The following is a 13,510-nucleotide window of genomic DNA, read 5'->3' as shown; positions in this document are numbered from 1 at the left end:
CAAAACCAAAGCGAAAAGCCATATAATAAACAACTTATTAACTTCGAATTAACGTTCCGTCTTTAAGGTAAAATCTCAAACCTCAGCCTTGCCGTATTGACCTCGCTATCGCTCGGTCTAAACGGCAAGGTCTTGGTTTGAGATTTTCCCGTAAAGACCTCACTCTCGGTTAGTAAGTAATTAGTATTTTATTGTATTCTAACTAGAGTAAGTATTGTGTCGTATTGTCGTATTGTGTGATTTGCAATAAAAAAAGTTTTTATGTCACCTGCTCGTTTATACAGTCAATTTGTATCGGGTATTGACATGACATGTGTAGGTCACTCAAGGGTAAAGGAGGGTAGATTGCTGCGTTCGTATTACCGTCATTTGCTACCTTAGACAATACCAAGAATCACGAGAGAGTCAGGCAATTTCATTACAATAAAAAGTAGGATTGTGTAATTGTCACACCCTATTTAGTAAAAGTACGTAGCCTTGTTTTCCTGGATCACAAGAGGGTAAAAGAGCGATGCTAGCAGTGACTCGCCCTCTTAGTCTGTAACGCTAAATCTTGAAGTCGTTCAAGCAATCAAAGCAAGCAAGGAAACAAAGTTAAGTACTTTCTCCTTTTATATACTGTATAATTGTTCAAATTCTTAAGGGTTATAGGAAATTAGCTCCAGTCAGAGATGTTCGCTTACCAATCACCATGCCAATCTTACGCCAGCTAATACAATCGTTCACACATACCGCACTTTTTCACTTTTTCCTCGTGTTTCAGTTTTTATCCAAACATTGAGGCACAATTACATGGTGACGGTGCATGTTTCATGTTTTCGTATTGTGTATTGTACATATCATAAAACAATTATTAGATTCGGTTTTTGTGATATCCAGAGTAATCAAGGTCTCGGTAAGGGTTATCAGCCTCAGCTCTCGGCTTCTGCTGATAACCCCTACTTCGACCTTGATCATTCTGGACATCACAAAAATTTCATCCAATAATTGTATAAAATATGCGATAAGTTCCCGACGTTCATTATACCTGGTTAGCATTTCTACGACCGGTGTGTATTCGGGTATTCAATGGATCATTTATGTAAGTCTTTTAGATATGCTCCTCCTCCTACCTCTGCCAACTCCCCCTCCCGTTAACAGGGTTAATTCGGGTTCTCGGAGACCGAAGTAAAACTTTTTTTTATAAATTAACGGCGATTCTGACGAGAGACAGCGCGAAGATCAAGAGGAATCTTTGCGGGAGGATTTAAGAAATGCAAAACCGCAACTGACATAAAAAACGGGGAGTTGACTGTAGAGTGGTTCATTTTTACATAAGCCCTCTTCGTTTTTTTCAGATCGTTTCAATGAAATTTAGTGATAAATATATTAAAGCAAACAACGATTGACTCATTGACTCCTAAACTGGCCAAAACTATCTAACTTATACCACTTGTGACGTCATGATTACCATTCACGTCGGCCAATGTTTCAACACAACCAAGTCATTTATTGATAAACATCTAGTACCAGCTATTCAGTGGCTGACACAGAAATAAGTTTCTCTCTTCCTGTAAATTTTAAGCCCTTTGGTTTCAATTTCTTGGGAACAGACCTTAAAATTGGCATGCGTACCGCCGTCAAATGGTCTATTTTGAGACAGAATCCCAGGAATCAATGGGTTTAAATGGAACGGATAATTGGTTGTAAGTTATATATTCAAGGCGCGGTCTGCGAAACTAGACTAAAGTGTTTTTTTTTGTTGAGTGCCGCGTGATTGTATGCAGGGTACTAATTACGCCGGCCATTGCACGAAATCGGCAATCAAGCTCATCCCGCATCATCTTATTTTTTAAATATAAATTTCATGAAAATATGTTAAAGGATAAAATATCAAAAAAAATAATAATAAAATGATTTTTAACTAAAAAGATATTGCTTGTTGAAATTTGGCAAATTTCTGAAAATTGGACCAAAATGGCGGAAAATTCAAAATTTAAATACTCATATCAGATCAAAGCAAGATTTTTCAATAATTTTTCCACATTTGAAGTCATCTCAACATATCCTTTCAAAACCTCATCAGTTTAATCAGAAAGTGAAATAAGATTTTACTGTTAGTTTGATAACTTCACTTTCCCACCAAAGAACCCGTTAAAATAATAAAAAAACCCGATATGTTTGTTTGGACTTGAATCGTCTATCATGTTGCAAAGTTCGAGCTCCATCAGATAAAAAACACAAAAGTAGTTCCCTAATGACTATTTTTTACCCTGCGAATAGGCTCCGTGCGAGCGCGAAAAAAAGAATTTGGCGAACGATTCCAACAATTCGGCCCTCCCCGATCGCTTCGCTGTCCGAATTCTTCAGTAAAATTGTTTCTGTGAAATTCTTCAATTCTTTCAGTGAAATTCTTCAATTCTTTAGTAAAATTCTTCAATGATTTTTGGTCCTCGCCGCGAGCCTGGCTATATGTTTCGGCGACAGCTGACCGATGTGCATTGAGAAAGACTCCTACAAGCGTTGTGTTTTTCTAGCGTGTCTTTTTCTTTTTCCCGCGACATTTTTAAGAGAATTAATTTTTATTACAAGTGGTTATTGCGGGAGAACAGCATCTTAGCTGTACCTATGAAGATATAAAACATAGTAAAAGAAAAACGCTGTTGACAAGTTAACACCTTTGTTTTTCTTTTTACACTTAGAGCTTGCTTTAGAATATTTCCTATCAGCTGTCTATGAGTTCAGCAAAATTAACAAATCATATTTTAATCATTTAATAATATTTACAAACTAGATTTTAACAGGTTTTGATAACTGGGTTTTTTATTTCACCACTGCTATCATAGGTTAGGCCATTCTCAAATTGGAATAGGCTGTATGATTTGAAACTTCCAGACGATTTTGGATTAGATATAAAAGTTTTCCTAACGGTTACAAAAGTCATTACGGGATATTTTTTTGTATAACTTTAACGGTTTTGCTAGCTCTGTGTTATTTCAAGTCGATTGTCAAATGTCTAATTCCCTTGCAGCACATCTTCTCGGCTCGTCCTAATATTTTCTCCTTGTTCGACATTAGCTATGACTCCAATCTGTCTTGGTCCAAACATTTTCCTTTCCAGTTCCTCAGCTTGTGTTATTGTTTTTCTTGCCAACAACTGAATGAAGGCTACGCGAAAAGATCTCATTCTAACAACGTAAATCAACGGATTAAACAACGAATTCAGTACTGGAAGTAAAGCTAGGAGAGAGCATACAATGCGTCCTGCGTTAGCGGGGAATATTTGCTCAATAAAAGTACGAAAAACAGCACAAAAACGCATTGGGATATAACAGATAAAAATTGTTAGCAGTACAATAGATGTCGTGTAAAAAGCTTTCTTGTTATAGGCTAATTTCTCCTTAGCTTCTTGGGAAACTTGGTTAGCAGCAATTTGTTTCTCGTTGCGACGGACTTCCTTGTACACAGCAACATTTAAGTATAGCATTACGGGGAAAAGAGAAACGACACTACAGCGATTGCTATTTTCGTCATAAATTGTCCGTTTCCCGTCAAACTGTCTTCCAAAGGAAGAATGATGGCTGCAGCCCACGCCAGACCAGAGGCTATGATGATACGAGCTTTAGTTACGCGAATCTCGTATGTGAAGGGGTGTTTAACGGCGATATAACGCTCTGCACTCATCAAAACCAAATGACTAACCGAAACCACCAAACGTTTGACTGTAACAGTTTGTGATGCGCTAGTAAGAGTACAAAACATGTCAGATTCACCTGTTAGAACCGAACTATCTCGGGCGACATGCAAAGGCTGAACAATCAGTCCCACCACGAGGTCAGTTGTGGCTAAACAGGCGAGTGCTATGTTAGATTTGTTGCGGAGCTGTCGTTTGGTTTTTACTGCCACCATCACCAGGATGTTGAGCAAAATGATCAGAGGACAGGTGAGAGCATTAACGGCGATTCTGAGGATGGACACAGCGCGAAGATCGACAGAAATTTCTGCTGTATTAAAAGGAAGAAGTGCAAATAACCCGCAACTAAGCAACGTGGCGTTGACTGTAGTGTGATTCATTTTTGAAATGATACTTCTCCGTATTCTTCAGATCGTTTTAATGACAGCTTCTGGCAAAAGTAACAACGCAAACATTAGTTAACCAAATGAATGCTGAACCGACCAAACGTGGTTTGTACCACTTGTGACGTCATTATCACTCGTGCCTAAATATAGGGACGTCTCTTATTAACAGTCAGCTGATAAACTGTCAACTGGTAAACTGATTCTTAAAGGGGCATGATAAAAACCTTTTACGCCAAAAATGGACACACGCCAAACATTAAAGACTAGCTATCGGCCTGCATAAGTAAGATTTTCGATCTTAACATGACGTTTTGGGCCGCTTGCCTGCAATCTTTCGGGAAAAGAGCTTGAAATAGGCAGGAGCGCTGTGAAAATATCAATTTATGAGGGAATCCCAGGAATGAATGGATTAAAATAGAGCGGATAATTGGTTGCAACCAGGGACTATAAATTTCCAGGCGCCTTTTAAAAAGCCTTAGGAAATTAGAAAGTCTCTTTGAGTGTCGTGCAACTTTTTGCAAGGTACTAATTAAGACTGCGATTACACGGAAAGTGTTTCTTCTCTCTTTGCTTCTACAGATAGAGCGAAGCTAACGGCAACCCAAGACAGTAGTGTCATATATATTTGTCGAGTACTTTTTTTTTCGATTGTTTTGCCTTTGCGTTGTGTTCCTGTGCTCATTTTGTCGCGTTTCGACTACCTCACTCAGCTGAGTTTATGGTAAATTTCCTTGACGAAGCAAAAGACATTGAAAAGTATTGAAAATATAGAATATGAAACAATGGTTTCTAACCTGCATAACTTAGATGGATTTGCAAGCGGTAATTGCACATTTAAGAAAATTGAAAGGCTTTGTTACGAAAACTATATCCAGCGAATTTTCGTCGTCTACAACACAGATAGCAGATTGAGATGCTTTGTAAGCTCCCTGACGGGATTACTCTCGAAATGTACCTTTAGATTTTTACTTTTAAATAAAGGTGTCTATCTGTCTATCTACACTGATTTTTTTACATACGTGTAACAATTTTTTTTACAATAATTTTGCAGCTGAAATTGCCGAAATTTTAATAATATGTTAATGATATACCCAAGGCTAAGATTTTTTTTAAGAACAATTATGTTTGCGTGTCAATGAGGTTTATTTCACCATCGAAAAGTATGGTTAATTATCTCCTTTTCATAACAAAACTAATAACCAAAACGATATAATCAACGTGTAAGGTAATTAGAACTATAAAGCGTGTTCAGCCGGAATGTAACACGATACAGATATCATACAGTTCTATTTGATAGTTAAATTCCTGGTAAGATCGTTTTTATTTAACTTAAATGCATAATAATCTAAGAATGTACACAAGAATATTTTCAGTCTACAGTCTCCAGGAAAATGTGAATATCCAGTCTGGGCTTGAAAGAAAAGTATATGTAAATATATTTTTGATTAGAGTGTATTTAACAATTATTCCATGAGCGCGCGTTGGATATGAGATGGTAAAAAGCCAACGAGGCCCGTAGGGCCTCGTTGGCTATAACCAATCTCATATCCAACAAGCGCGAATGGAATAATTGTTTTATTAAATTCGGTGCGTTTGTATTCTTGGAAATATAGCTTAATTTTATTGGGTTTTAATTTTACAAAACGACCGGAAGTCGATGTGACAAAAACAACAACAAGTGGGAAATCACATGACATGCGCGCCGTTTGTAAAATTAGTTGAATGAAAGATTTGAGAGCGAAACAAACGAATTTGCTGAATGAAATTGCAATCAAGTAGAATTCAAGAAACGTCTATCAAATGAAGGAGATATAACCTTGGCCAGAAAGTTTGAAAAGCGTTCGAGTTCGAGTCATGGAGAAGAGCCAATAATTGTGCACTTGCACATTGCCATCGTAATAATGCTGCGGAAAACTTTGATCGCCATGTGACACAGACGTTGTGCCAAAATTATTCTCGACAAGATCTCTCTCAGGATTCCCTTGCTTTGAAAGCCTTGGCATTTCGAGCTGTATGTGTGGAGCTCATTGTTGGTCAGTTTTAGAGTCAAGGACAGAAACTATCTTAGCGTCAGATTCATCTTCAGAATCTCCGAGGCCACCCTGGTGGTTTTTCGTGGCTGGTAAAGAACCGGGCTTACTTCGGTTCAGCTCAAAACACTCAACTCCTTGAGGTGTTTTTCGCAAGGACAGAATTGTTGGCGCTAGCTGTCGTTGATTCTCTCGTCGTCGTCGGCCAAAAAAGAGACTGAGATAAAACTAGGTCGTCCTCTGTAGCTGTGCGGGATTCTTGCTCTCGGCCGATCCGAGCTTGCTTAGTCGAACAGTTTCCTCATCTGCTCATTGGAAACTGGTTTCTTGTGGACTACGCCGGCAATTATGCCTGTTTTCCTGCGGCCTTTTACAAATGCATATGCTCTAATAACTTATTTGCCTGGTCAGAGATAATGGAAAACGGTTTGTTGTGCGGCGGCGTGCGAAGGAAATGATCAACTGGCGGCTTTAATGGATTTAATCAATGAACTTTTGCAATACGTGTCATCTTTCTTCCTCGCAGACGAGTAAAAACACTTCAACTGAACATTCAGTTCTTCTTTTGACATTTCTTATATCGGTTTCGAAAATTTGGTGCCACCAGGACTAGCAAGCCATTCTGTTCAGGTAAAATTTGTTTTTGTTACATAATCTTCCTGAATGCGTAAAATCTCGCCGGTCATATTTTAATTTTGCAACTTTAAGGGAAACTTAACGTATACGCACCGTTAAATAATCTTATCTCGAGCTTTGTGGCTTTTTTGTTGTTACTGGGTCGGCATTGTCCATAAATGTAATTATTAAATTCTCAGCCTCGGATAATGCAATTCTAGCTTTCTGATTGGTTCACTGGATCTCGGTTACCAGCCATTAAACCTGCGTTTGACCTTATATGGAAATGAAAGCGGCAAATGTCGCTCGGCATGAGCTTTTTCGCGCGAAGCAAAGTTTCGTCGACAAAAAAAGTGGATGAAAAAAAGCACATTCGGTGAGCTATCTACACAGCAAATACAGGAAATTATTTTTATCTTTTTTTTATCACATAAAGTATTTAGTCTTTACAAAGACAGCGTCCACACTACCCCGGAGGAATCTCAAAACGCAGCTTTGTTTCTACGGCTAAGCCTACTGTCCACACTAATCCGTTACGAAAACAGAGCTTTTCGAAAACGCTCCTCAAACCGAAGGAATTTGAAAACGCCGACTTTTTCGTTTTCGTGATGGACAGGAAACATTTAGAAAACGAAGCTTTCGGAAAACGATGACGTCATGATAATGATGTGATTTCCTTGACTGAGTTTTCCTCAAACGCAAATCTACAATGACTGGTGATTGATGCGTTTTCAAATTCCTCCGGCGTAGTGTGGATGGGGCCTAAGAGCTAAGCCCTTTGAGGTTATGTATATAACATAGCGTCAGGACGGCACGTTACAGTTAGGATGTCTATTTTGTACTTTATTTATGTTAGAACGTGTGAATAATTTTCGGAATGAAGCCGAGCGTTCTTATATTTTGCCAACTTGGGCCTGAAACTTTCTTGAAATGTTCTTAAGCTACCATTTCCAAACGTTCAAGTTAAAGTAATTTTCCGCGAAATTCAAAAACAACTTATGATTTTAAAACATTTACAGAAAACATTTCAGGTTTGTGCTGGCACCGACAATTCTTTTAAAGTTTTAACCTGCATTTTCTTTGTCGATCCATACAACAGGTACTATAGTGATTGTTATTCTAAATCACACGGTTTTCGCCATCGCTCGGAGGTGATTTTATGAAGCGAAAATTTCGATTCCAAAGATTTTAGAGGAGCAACCTACATTACTAATGTCCCGTTACAGAGATGTTTCTTCATACACTTTTAGCACCTTTGTTCACACTGTATAATTTCATGTCCGTATTGTCAAATGTCTCATTCCGTTATCGCACATCTTCTTGGCTTAACCTAATATTCTGATCTTGTTCAACATCAGCTATGACTCCAATCTGTCTTGGTCCACACACATTTTCCTTTCAAGTTCCTCCGCTTGTGAAAAAGTTTTTCTCGTCAAAAACTGAATGAAAGCTGCGCGAAAATACCTTATCAAATCAACGGATTAAACAACGAATTCAGTCCTGGTATCAAAGGAAGGAGATAAATAGCAGTTTGTCCTCCATTAGCAGGGTACCTGTCGGGGGCACCCAACGACCGTTTTCTCTCTAATGCTGTTAGATGCTGTTTTAGGCTATCTGGAGTACTTTTAAAGCTCTGTAGGTTAATTTTAGGTTGCACTAAAAAATTTTTATCTGTTCGGATATTCTAGGGGAACTTGAGTATTCTCGAATTTATTAGGGCTTTTTTGTCCATTTCCCGAAAACCTTAGGTCTTATCGCCTTTCCGAAAATGATAGCTGACCTTTTTTCGGTACTCAAAACGACATTTTCAACAGTCCGAAAACAACAGACATTAAATTTCTCATATCACGAAAGTTCGAGGTGCCAATTCTCTGAAGAAAATCAGAGGGGATTAAAGGCCTTCCGAACAGATGATTTACCGAAACGATCCGTTGGGTGCCCCTGACCTGTTGGTAGTGGAGGCTAAAACGTTGAAACAGATATTTACTGAAATAAAGCGAAGAAAAGAAGCCAGTAGAACAACAGTTGTGGTGTGAAAAGCTTTCTTATTCTTGAGTAACTTCTTCGCTTCTAAAGAAACTTGTTTGGCGGCAATTTGTTTCTCGTTGCGGCGGACTTCCTTGTATACAACACAATTAAAGTGTTGTGAATATGAGAAAATAGAGCAAAACTGGCACGACTATAAAAACTACAAAGTTGCAAAATCTGTTTTTGATTTGACGACGTCTTCAGTGGGAAGCAATAGGGCAATAGCCCACGCCAGACAAGAGGCTATGATTATACGAGCTTCAGTTACCTGGTTCTCATACGCGTAGGGGTGTCTAACCGCGACATAACGCTCTGCATTCATCAAAATTAAATGAGTAAACAATGCCTTCAGACATTTGCCAGTAACAGTCCTTGATACTTTGTCTAGGTTGCCGAATATGTTTCCTTGACCACTGAGAAGAAAACTTGCGTGTATGATATGCAATGGTTGAACAAGTAGTCCCACCAAGAGATCAGATGTGGCTAAACAGGCAAGTGCTATGCTAGATTTGGTACGAAGCTGTGGTTTGGTTTTCACTGCCACCATCACCAGGAGCAAAATGATCAGAGGACAGGTGAGAGCGTTAACGGTGATACTGACGATGGACACAGCGCGAAGATCAGGAGAAATATTTTCTGGGTTTAAAGGAAGAAACGCGAAACCACAAGTAATTATTGTGCGGTTAAAAGTGGTGAAATTCATCTTTCTTTGACTGACTGTGATGATAGTTTGTTTGCTTCGTGGTTTAAGATCGCTCACTTTTTTTACTTCCCCTCTTCAGTTAGTTAAGTCCTTAATTAATTTCCTTTACAGTTTGGCTACAGCAGGTGACATTAATTAATATTAATAGCTATTTTTTTAATTCAGTGACCAGCATAATACTAAATTACTTTATGACAAATTGTATTTCATTAGCATTCATGTGTACCTTAAAATCCGGCTACGTGAATGTAAGATTAGGAAATGCTAAGTACTTGTTAATCTTACATTCACGTAACCGGATTTTAAGATATACTTGAACACAAATCCTAAAGGTATCCAGGGATGGCTTTGAATTCGAAAGACAGTGTAATTAGTAACGTTTTCAAAAAAACCAGATATCATTACAAGCCGGGGCTTGACTACTAGCGGGGAACCAGTAATTTACCGTCATTCAAATGTTCTGTTTTCGCTTTTGTTTTCGTTGCGAAAGAGAATACAAGTTTGTATGGCGTGGTGTTGATAATGTTTTCAATTGGTAAAGTGACTATCATTCACGAGACATGTTTTGAAGTGCTGTTTCTTCCCATAAACTTAGCGGTTTAGAGTTTGCGCTAGCCGTTTTCTACTCTTTGTTTGGTGTTTATTTTATATTGTATGACTAAAAGCAAACAATCACAATAAACTGAATTCTGAGTACCAGCGAGTGTCGGCCTCTGTTGTGCCGGTTTTCACAGACTTTGTTTCATTTATTTGATGGCCTGTTTCCCTTTCTCTCTTAATGTCTTTTTCTAGGCCGTCCGATGAAATAGTAACGCCAAAAAGAAAAACAAAAATTAAACGAATCGTAATTACCCTTTCTTAATCAAGCAAGCTTTGCGTGGAACATCAGAACTCTTCGTGTAAGAACACTTCATTATTCGAGTTTGCTCTTCATGGCCTTTGAAGAACTGTCTCGGTTGTAAAGCAGCGTTTTGAAATTCTTAACATGATTCAGCTGTGATGGAACCCAGCAAATCGGGTAAATGCAAAGGCCACTGAAAAGTCAGGCATTCATCAAAGATATCAAACCACAGTAACAATAGTCAGATGTCATGGAAATTCAGTGACTATATTCAAGTCGCAGTTTGAAAAGCTTCACTATGAGGACTATTCGAGGATTAGTATCACCCAACTGGTGGACTAATGCAAATCCGGCATTTTGATTGGCTACGCTACTAGGGGACTAATAGTAATAGTCATCGAGTAGCGAAATTGGCGCCATCGAGCGTGACGCTTTCTTTCGTTTTATTCCCAAATAAATATTTCTTCAACTTGCATTTGCTAACTTTATTATTACCTTTTCTGTCCGACTAGTTGGGTGATACTAAAACAATTAGACCCTTCGCCCTCAAGGGCCACGGGTCAATAGCCCATTCGGCTTCCCCTCATGGCCTATTGACCCGTAGCCTGCAAGGGCTACGGGTCTAATTGTTAATTATTATTTTTATTCTTAACCATGTTTACCGCGCGGCCGAGGGCAAGCGCGGTTCTTAAAAGGAGCAGCGCTTTTATTTTGTCGCCCATTTACGGTGGAAGTGGAAAGAACACTTAAGAATGGCTGACTGTTAGGATCGAGAACCGCCGGTCAACGACCCATTGGGCAAATCGCTCATATTTTGCCCAAAGATACCCTTAGGTGACCTAATTCTAAAAATCATATTTCAAGGTTCCAGCGAATTTTTATTTTTCAGAAATTCGCGAAAATTTGAAAGCGCGGTCAAAGTGCGGTTTTTCGTGTGATAAAATGACCGAAATAAGGTGCGAGGACGAAGCGCTGGTAAAGTCTTAAAATAAATTCAATTGACTTCAAACTTCACACAAATGTGGAACAACCACTCTAATTTATTCCTCGTTTTAAACTAATCTCAGAGATGTTGATATAGTGGTTTTCCGAACCATTTTAAAAACACCTATGAAGCGTGTGAAAAATAACGGCAAAATATAGGTCATGTTTAACAGCGTAAAAATGCATCTGGTACCTCACTTTCCGATTATTTTACTTTACAGCCTAGAAATATCATTATTAAACATATATCATGCCAAGTTTCATGCTCGAACTCGCAGTATTTCCCTTTGAGAAAAACGAAAATCTATGTCAATGTGTCGGGCGCAAATAACACAATAATTATACACGAACAAGAGACAAATCAGTTTCAACGGCGAAAGTAAAAGGCCATCATTCATTAAAATCCCGTCAATTCACTGCTATCAGTAGAAACATAATGTCCACTACATAGAAACTGTTTTTAGACGTTTTCGAAACATTGCGCGTTAACTTTGTTTAATTCCCTGTCCGCCGTCATGTCTAGTCTGTCATCGCGTGTATTTCATTAATGTAAACAACACTCTGAATGGTTTTCACGACAAACGCAAGAGATTTCCTGTAACCTTAATGTTTTCGGTTCACCAAAACGCTTTAAGTTCGTTATGACACAATAATGGGTCAACTTGGAATGCTGTTTAGCATTAAGGACGTTAAAGGACTGTAAATTAATCGAGTTGAAATATCTTGAAGCAAATCAAAATCGCGCCCTTATTCTAATTTGGCAAACAGCCGACCTCCGTTCAAGTTCAAGAAGTCGAGAGGTTAATTCGGCAATGTATTACCGGTACAACAACAAAATCAAACCGCGGTCATCAAAAGTGTAAGTTTAAAAGTGTAGTGGCAAGTCCCAAATAAATTTCGCCTTTCTAAAATGGAAACAAGAAGTGAAACGCTCTGACCCGAAACAAATAAACAAAATATTAATACGACTAATTTAATCCGAAAATGTTACAGGAAACATACCTAAAAGCCGTCGATTCCCCTCAATACCACTCCACACTGCCTTAAAGAGCCCAAGCTTTCTGCTGTAAGAATCAGGGGCCTCAGGAATCTGTTTTTATCATATCGGCAACCATGCTGCGTGGCTGATATTCGAGACTCAGTAAAAGTTGTCACACAACCGTACGAGCAGCCCAGTCACGCTTTCACTGCTCTTGCGCAAATGTTCCACATTTCGCAATTTACATAAACCGATTACAAGTTTAAAGTAGTGACAGTAGATTGAAATGCGCTTCTTAAAGCTGACCTATCCAGGAGCAATTATTTCTCGTTCTTGAATGGCTCTTAGTTGTAGCTACAGTCGGAAGGGGAGGGGGGGGGGGGGAAGGGGGTACTCCTGGAAATTTCGGATATCTGTACGCCGTGGAAGATTAAGTGGTCTCCAGCTCTTAACGCCAACACTGACACACCAGATGATTCTCGAAGTATCACAGGGATCACTAAGCTAAATAATTTTGAGTTTAGCTCCGCTGAGTCAATTACCTGTTGGCGCGCATATTGCATTGACCGTGGACAGGTGGAAAAACAGTTAAACAGGAAAAGCCTGGTGCACATTGTAATTTAGCGTTGTTCAACACGCAATCGGTCAGGTTGTAATGCTAATCGTATTTGATAGAATCTCAAGTTTTCTTTCGACACATACTGGGGTGACATACTCCTAGATGGGTGTGACCGGGAGCCATGAGTCAAGTCAGTCAACTCGCAAAGCTTAACAGAAGAGTGATAGTGAACCACTGGTGGAAGGACTGCAGATTGTCCCTACGCTTTACCCTGATAGGCCTCTGTTTTATTCTAATGAACTGATGCTGTGACAATGATGCCATTTAGCTTTATGAACATGCTAATGGTCAAGGGTTTCTTTTGCAGTATAAAATAATCATAAATAAGTAGTTCTTTGTGAAAAACTATTTTCAGGAAAGTAAGCTGTTTGGGAGATCTATGTTTTCAGATTTTCTAGAGTGATTAGTTTGTTAAGGCACTGTTGCGCTGCGTCTACGCGCAGTGTCGGAAACAAAATGCATTAGATCATCTAATTTTAAGTCGATAAAGGTAAATTAATCGTTGCAGCGAATTTGGAAAGGGTGACTCAAATCAAAAGGGTGATTCAAACCTCGTTCCTAGAGTCTCTCATCTTACCACCCGACTGGAGTACGCTCCAGGGTGCGGTAAGATGAGAGACCCTGGGAACGAGGTTGAGACGATTCGGCCATG

The 13,510-nt window shown here is 38.9% G+C and overlaps 1 pseudogene; it reads right to left on the bottom strand.

Moving 5' to 3' along the window:
* Positions 1 to 2,995: 2,995 nt before the first annotated feature.
* LOC145502142 (histamine H2 receptor-like) lies at positions 2,996 to 4,053 on the bottom strand (annotated as a pseudogene).
* Positions 4,054 to 13,510: the final 9,457 nt, after the last annotated feature.

This window comes from Orbicella franksi, chromosome 11, assembly GCF_964199315.1.
Source record: "Orbicella franksi chromosome 11, jaOrbFran1.1, whole genome shotgun sequence".
Classification (NCBI taxonomy): Eukaryota; Metazoa; Cnidaria; class Anthozoa; order Scleractinia; family Merulinidae; genus Orbicella; species Orbicella franksi.
Note: the sequence above shows the minus strand (reverse complement) of the source record. Positions and strands in the feature narration are given on the sequence as shown.